This window comes from Triticum aestivum, chromosome 2D (assembly GCF_018294505.1).
Source record: "Triticum aestivum cultivar Chinese Spring chromosome 2D, IWGSC CS RefSeq v2.1, whole genome shotgun sequence".
Taxonomy (NCBI): Eukaryota; Viridiplantae; Streptophyta; class Magnoliopsida; order Poales; family Poaceae; genus Triticum; species Triticum aestivum.
Genome location: NC_057799.1, coordinates 643,336,922 through 643,345,018, shown reverse-complemented (window position 1 = coordinate 643,345,018; position 8,097 = coordinate 643,336,922).

Genomic DNA, 8,097 nt, shown 5'->3' with positions numbered 1-8,097 from the left:
CGCGCTAAAGGCTCCGCCGCGTTGGCCTTGGCCCCGGACGAGAGCAAGGAGCCACCGTCCACGAAGCTGCGTCATCAAGCAAGGTCGTTCTCCGCTGGGCCGGAGAGCTCGTCGGTCGCGTCCTGGCCGTGGCCGGGGTCAACGACGGAGGCGGGGTTCTCCGCTGGGCCGGAGTGCTCGACGGCGGCACCGGACCCCGTCCTGGCCGAGATCTGCGACGGGCGTCGTCATCGGCGACTAAGATGGATGAGAATTCGGGGCGGCGGGGGTAGGAGGCGGTTGATTTCAAGGGATATCGTAAGTACAAGCATTTGCCAAATATGACCTTGGGAGAATAACTTAATTATTTTTCAAGTGCATTGTTTGACCAGACACACACAAAATGAAGGGCTTATTTGAACAGTGCGCAAAAGGACGCTTCAAATATATTGTACTCCGTACTATCAAACAAGGAGTCCGACTCTGCCAAAACAAAAATTCAGAAACTAAGAATTGATAGTAGCATCCATTAGCTGCCATAATCATCTCATCACTTCTTCTGCTCTTTCTCCCCCGGGAAGCATTCTTCATCCGGGCCTCCAAACGGTTCATTCCTCCAAACGGAAATTATCATACGTGTATGTATTGCTAGCATTGTTCATAACTTTATACTTCAATAATATTTATATTAGGATATCCCTTGTATTTTGTCTATTATATTTATATTTATAATATTTATATTTATATTTTGTATGTGGTCTATTATAGCCGGCTCACTATGCGTTTTGTTTGGGTTGGGCTGACATTTAATTATGGTGGTGTTGTTGATTATGGTTGTGTTGTTTCCTTTTGTGGATATGGTCTTACTTTGTGCATGTGGTGTTTGTGTTGGAGGGAGCTGTTACTCGTCGTGATGTTGTTACACATTGCGGTGTTGGTGTCCACCGATGGTGTTCACATGAGTCTCAAAAGGACACCAGCATTACCTGCTATTAGGCACATATGCCCCCTCAGGCGGCGAAACTCACTTTTACAGCCGAGGGGCACCAACGACACCCCCCCCCCCTCCCAAAGGTCCGAGACACCACAGTCCAGCATTCGTATTGAGCGCTAGTGACTTGGGGCATCTCCAACGCCGATCCTCAAACCGTCGGCATACGGTCCGGACGTGTTCTGCCATCCAACGCGGGTCTGGATCGTAGCTGCCCTGCTCTCCTAAAGAAAGACTAGGGTTTCTCTACCTCCCGTCGGCGCTGCCGCCTGTCTGCCTCATCTTCGGTGGCCTTAGGGCCATGGCGGCGCGGTGGATCCCGGCCCTTGCCGGCGGATGAGGTTTCGTTTTAGGTGTTCCTTGCCGTAGCCATGTATGCTCCAGACCCCTGTCGATGGCGGACACCACGCCCGGCAAGTGTTCGGTCAAATGCCAACGCTATGTCATTTTTTAGAGGATGAGTTGGTGTGCGATGTGTGGTTGGCCGTATGCACGGATTTCGTAGGCAGGGCATAGGGGGGCTCTTCTGGCAGCGCGTGCATGATTCGTTTCACACACAAAAGCACATTGTGCCCTACGACATGCACATCATCCAACAACACAAATGTGAGGTCGTTATCGTATCGATGGTACGCCATCCAGACCACCATCACCAAGTTTTGTGGCACGGTGATATGCTCGAGGCAAGGCAGCCACTGCACGCGGCAACCGAGGAGATCGTAAGTTTTGATTCTTCTTTCTCAACTTGCTGATTAATTAATTCTTTCATTTATTCAATGTTCCTCTACAAATTGTGTAACCCGTATGCGCTGTGGTGGTGTACCACAAGAAAGAGTGGCAATCATTTACACACATACACTGTTGGATGATCCGTTCATAAAAACTTGTTGAACATCCGGTTCTCGCTGAATTTTAACTATGGTTGTATTAGACTTATTTACATGCTATATATGTATGGACGATTTGTGCTATATTCTATTCAAACTTTGATGAAATCCGTCGGGTTTGCATGACTTACGTCTGGTCTGTTGAAATGCAGATTGAAATGTATGCGAGTAGCGTTGGATGGCCGACTCTCGCATCCGTGTTCGCAGACTGGTCCCCCTGTCCGCAGACGAATGCGGGAGTAAATTTGTGCGTCACTGTTGGAGATGCCCTTAGTAGTTTTTTTAGGGTTAGATGCCCTTAGTAGTTGTGCTACTATATGGCTAATTTTTTTTAAATAATACATTTTTTTTAAATTACAGAAATAATACGCAGAAAATAGAATTTACAAAAATAATACACCGTCGGCCCACTGCAGGCCGACTGAGCCCAGTCGGCCCACAGCAGGCCGATCGGCTAGCAGGAGGCCGACTGCAGGCCCGGCTGGCATGCGGCGGCCTGTGGTTGGTCGGGCCACGTCGCGAGGGGGAGGCACTGGCCTGTCGGCGTGGTGCGCCCCTGTCGGCCTGCCGCCCGCCGATCGGCCACCTGGTGGCCGACAGGGTGCTGCCCACCTGACGCGCGCTGGCCGGCCCGCCCTTGTCCTCTCCTTCCTCCATTCTTCTTCTCCCGTGGCTCATTTCTTCTGTGTTCTTCCTCCTCTCTCTACAGAAAAATGGCACACATTTGTACACCTAAATGAGCTACATTTTCGCGATTTTGGCACCGTGAATGGGTTCAACTCATTTAGGGCAGCCAAAAGAGGTGTCGATCTACTGACGGGGTAGCTCGTGGTGGTCGTGGTGAGCATTTTGGTGGAGGTGGTGGTGGTGAAGTTGGGGCAGTGTGGTGGTGGTGAAGTTGGGGCAGTGTGGTGGAGGTGAAGCTGTTGTTCGTCGTTCTTCGTTGGAGCCGGAGCAGCGGCAGTTTTTCGTTCGTCCTCGTTCGTCGTTCGTCGTTCGTCGTTCTTCGTTCGCACGCACGCTTCAAGGGTATATTTCAGCCCACATTTTATTTTTCGTAGGTGCTCCGGTAGTATAAGTAAATATTGTTATTTGCCCCGGTAGTATACGTAAATATTTGTGTGCGATTATTGTTATTTGGCCCGGTAGTATACGGAAATATTGTTATTTGCCCCGGTAGTATAAGTTGTTGCTTAATACTTGACACGTACACAGGTGCGTGATAAGAAGTTGGAAACATGAATAAAAAGTTGGAAAGAAGAGACAAGTTTTTTTTAAAGAGTTGGGGTCGGCATGTGCATAGCATGTCAGTGTGATGGAAATTTAACAAGCAAACAAAAAATGAGAAAAGTAGAACTACATGTTAAAATAAACTGAATTATCATATTTGTCGGTTATATTATTATTATTATTTGAGGCCTATTTATTATTAGTAAACATGGGCCTATTTATTATATTATTATTAAAACAAGAGTCAAGCAACTCATCATAATCGTCCACATAGATTAAATTATATCGATCGTGAAATTTACTATGGTCCTGGTAATATATATATAGACATGTCTAATACTTGTATTTCGTTGTTGAAAAAAAATAGGTGAGTCGAGATGTCCGATGTAGTGAAGATGAGATTTTACTATGGTCCTGGTACTGTCCAAACAAATGAGTTGGGAGCAGATCTGAGTGAATTTACTCACATAGAGGTGGCAATCAGCGCACCACAAACATGGTCTGTTAGTCAGTTGAAAGAATGGATTGCGGCAAGTTTAGGTCTTGATACTGAAACACACACCGTCGGTGTTCATGCATTGTGGACACGGTCAAGTTCAAAAATTTACTTTTATTTGAGGCCAATAGAGGGAGACTCCGATTGGGTGCGGTGGTTACAAGGTTGTGAACGAAGGGGATGCAATCCTGTTGCTTTAGTGCTTCCCGTCGTGAAGGAGGTCACTGCACATGAAGGGGAGGGTGGCTACGAAGGACAGAGCAGTCATGTAGAAGGAGGAAATGCTTATGGTTACGAACAAGGACAGAGCAGTCAGGTAGAAGGAGGGAATGCTTATGGTTATGAACCAGGGCAGAGTAGTCAGGTAGAAGGAGGAAATGCCGATGGTGATTACAATGGCGAGGTGGACGCTGACGAGGTAGATGGGCACATGCAGAACCAGATGGAAGAAGAAGACACCGATGTTGAAAGGGGTCATGCCGATGATTCTGACGAGTCAGATGAAGAAGAAAATGCAGAGGAGGTCCCGAATCCTGCATGGTGGAATCATGACTTATCATCTGCAATGACCGTGAATGATGGACATGATTCAGCCTGGCAATATCACCAGAACAATATTGCGACGGGTGCTATGTATCCGAACAAGCAAGCCTTGAAGGATGCAATAATTAATTGGGCAATGTCCACGCAAAGGGTTTTCAAAGCTGAGGTGTCCAGTCAGAAATTCCTCACAATGGTATGCAAGAACGCAGATTGTCCCGCAAGGGTGCACGGCTTTCTCCCTAAGTATGGCACAAGTTGGGTGATAAGTGACTTAGTTAATCACACTTGTCTTATTCCCTGCATCCCTCAAGATCATGCCAACCTTTCATCCACGCTTATTGCTCGACTGTTTTACGATGAGATAGTGCAAGGCAAAGCTATGGAAGTGAAGGCAGTGCAGACAAAAGTGTTCGCCATGTTGAAGTACAGAATTTCTTATGGCAAGGCTTGGAGGGCTAAGCATGCAGCGCTTGAGAGGAGATTTGGTTCTTATTTTGATGCATATGACTCTGTTGTCCACCTCCTCCACACCCTGCAGCAGCGGAATCCAGGCACCTATATCGATATCCAAGATATGTTCATGCCAGAGTTCCCAACTGTGAGGGTGTTGCATCGTCTCTTCTTCTCTTTCGGTGTATGCATCGAAGCTTTCAGGCATTGCCAACCGGTGATATGTGTTGACAGTACTTTTCTCACAGGCAAGTACAAGGGTCAGATCCTGACAGCCATAGGTCAAGACGGCCAAAATCAAGTCGTCCCACTGGCATTTGCTTTTGTGGAGAGTGAGAACATTGAAAGTTGGACATGGTTCTTCAGGCAGTTGAAAATATCAGTTGTGAAGGAGAAGCCCAATGTGTGCATCCTTCATGACAGGCATGCAGGTATACTCAGTGCGATAAGGACACTGACAAACCCAGGCCCTGAGGAACAAGTTCCATGGCAGGACTTGCAGAGCCGTTGGTGCATGCGCCATCTCGGGGCTAATTTCTTCTCGCAGTTTAGAAATAAGAACCTGATGAATCTGTTCAAAAAACTCTGCAAGCAGAACCAGTTATGGAAGTACAATTTGATACGCGACAGACTTAATGTGTGCACGCAGAGACACGTGAGGGACAGGAAAGCTGCAAGAGATGCAGCGGTGAGGGCACATGTTGAAGCAGTAGCTGCACAGTTGGCAACAGGAACAGCGGCCGTGGAGGAGGAGGCTGTTGGGCTATGTGACCTGCCAGGCTTTGACCCACCTAGTACTAGGAGAAGGCTCGGGAGGTCGATTAAAACCTTCGAGCAGTGGATAGAGCATGAGCCTCTAGAGAGGTGGTCTTTGCTACATGACACACATGGAGCAAGGTACGGTGTCATGACAACGAACCTCGCGGAAACATACAACTTTGTCCTCAGAGGAAACCGGGCATTGCCACTTACAGCCATCGTTGAGGGTATTTTCTATGGCACCGTCAAGTATTTCAGAGACAGACGTCAAATAACAGAGCAACATATCTTGAACAACCCAAATACACGGTACTGTGAAAGAGTCACGAAGTACATGGACAACAAGATGCAAAAAGCTAGGTCACACACTGTAGTCGCCATCGGTAATCAAGAAAGAAGGTTTGAGGTCCGCTTAGCCAACAACAAATTCGGATGTGCAAATGAGTTGAGGACACACGAGGTGAAAATTGGCAATGAACCCTGGCCAACGTGCGAGTGCACATGCAATAAACCGAAATTGCTTCACCTACCTTGCTCACATGTACTTGTTGCTTGCGGGCAGCTTGGAATGGACGCAATATCGTTTGTGTCTCCATATTTTCTGAAAGAGGCTGTCCTCAATACCTGGACAGGTGAGCTGATGGGTTTTCGATCAACGGGTAATTTCAACAGCGTCAACCCCGCCGAAAGGCGTTACATTCCAAACCCAGAGCATATGCGTACAAGTAGAGGCAGACGGCAGTGTCAGCGCATCCGAAATGATATGGATGAATCTGAAGCAGGAGGTCCGACTAGGCAATGCATTCTATGCAATGAATTTGGCCATAGGGACACTAATTGTACCACTTTCGTCACTGGGCGTGGACGAGGCAACCGGGGAAGAAGAGGAGGTAGATGCAGTAGAGGAGTAAGGGCGAGAGGAAGAAGCTAAGCTAGCACTAGTTTGTTCTGAATTTGTATTAAGTGTGGTGTGGCACTATGTTCTGAATTTGTATTAAGTGTGGTGTGGCACTATGTTCTGAACTTTTTCTGCACAAGAGATCGTTCGATGCTAGCGGCTACTAACTTTTGTTCTCTGCAGAGACGCTTTGCTAGTGATCAGACCAGGAAGGCATACACAGCATTGAACGAGCAGTTCGATGCGTACACCGGGGTCACTGGCAGCCCTACACGGAAGCAGCCATACAAGCGAGATACCCTGCTGGTATGTCTGTGCTATGCACAAGGGACCGAGATTACTGGATGACAAAATCGAAGATCATCTTCGATGTCTTCGTCGAGGAGATGGCACAACAGAGGGTTATGAGGCAATTTGGTCTTTTGCAGTTGGAGCTACCTCCCCCTATAGAGAACCCGGTGCCAGCACACATCCACAGGTATTAACCAGTTTTTCAATGTTGCATTTTCTTTCATAGTTCTCCATTCAAACCTTTAGGTAATTGTTGAACACACACCACAATTTTAGGACGACAAGGAAGGGCATGAACAGGACAACTGCTGACTGGCTAGTTAGACTAGAGCCGTATGTTATAGAATGGGAGACAGCAAACACAAATCTATGGCACGAGAATCACAATTTCGATCTCGATGAATTCAATCTCTATTTGCGGCGCTACATGACCGGAACACGGTTACACATTGTTGAGTACTCCCACCCAGAGGAGTTACCGGATCCTACTCCGTCGGATATGTACCCGAGCTATGATACTTCAGGCTCTAGGCAGTACGCGGTAAGATATTTTTTCTTTACGTAATGTTGTCACATACTTTGACGTGCAAGAGACAGACATTATTAATCGCCATGGAAATTTGCAGGCTACCTTGACACGCGAACTGTACGACGACGTGACCACCTTTGGACGATCACTATCGTCTGGACCTCTTCTTCATCATCGTCCAGTGGTACAGCCCTTCTTTGAAAGAATTCAGAATAAGATACGGACTGTGTACGAGGCTATCACGTGCACCCGGAGAACCGATGTTGTTCAGCACGAGCAGGAGCAGCCGCGTCACTCCATGCACCGACATCAACCACGTCCACGTCTAGCACAGCAGCCGACAACCAGGCCACCCCGTCCTGACCAACCTGGCAGTTCTACGTGGCACCCGCAGCACTATGGTCCCACGTCGAGCTTCGTGTTTTCTCCACAGCCACAGCAACACGGTCCCTCGTCGAGCTTCGTGTTATCTCCACAGCCACAGCAGCACGGTCCCTCGTCCAGTTTCGTGTTTCAGCTAGAGCAGACGTCACACCCAGCAGGTATGTGTCTTCATATTTATTGTTTTCAATATTAATTGACGCGACCTCATTCTTCATGATGAAACATTCCATCGCGTAGGGGCCTATGGATATCAGGCGTCTATGTCGGCATCACATGATATGTGGGGGAGTGATCAACATCCCGAGGACAACATACAGGCTCAGATGTCGCAGCACACCCAGTGGATGAACATGTTTTCGACTCCTCCACCAGGCCCCACACAGGATACACAGCATGACCAGGGAGAGTCTGAGATTCCTCCTCGTCACATTAGGGCACCCGACAGGTTGGGATGGTCCCCGATTCCAGATCCGCCTCCCCGCCAGGCCAGACGTCGTCACTGACGCTTCTATGTATCAGTAGAGACATTACCATCTATTTCTGTGTAAGACTTATGTCTATTCTATGTATGAGACAAATGACTATGTACTTATGTACGAGACATATGCCTACTCTATTTTAGTACTCTGTTATCGGAAGTACAAGATCATATTTAGATAG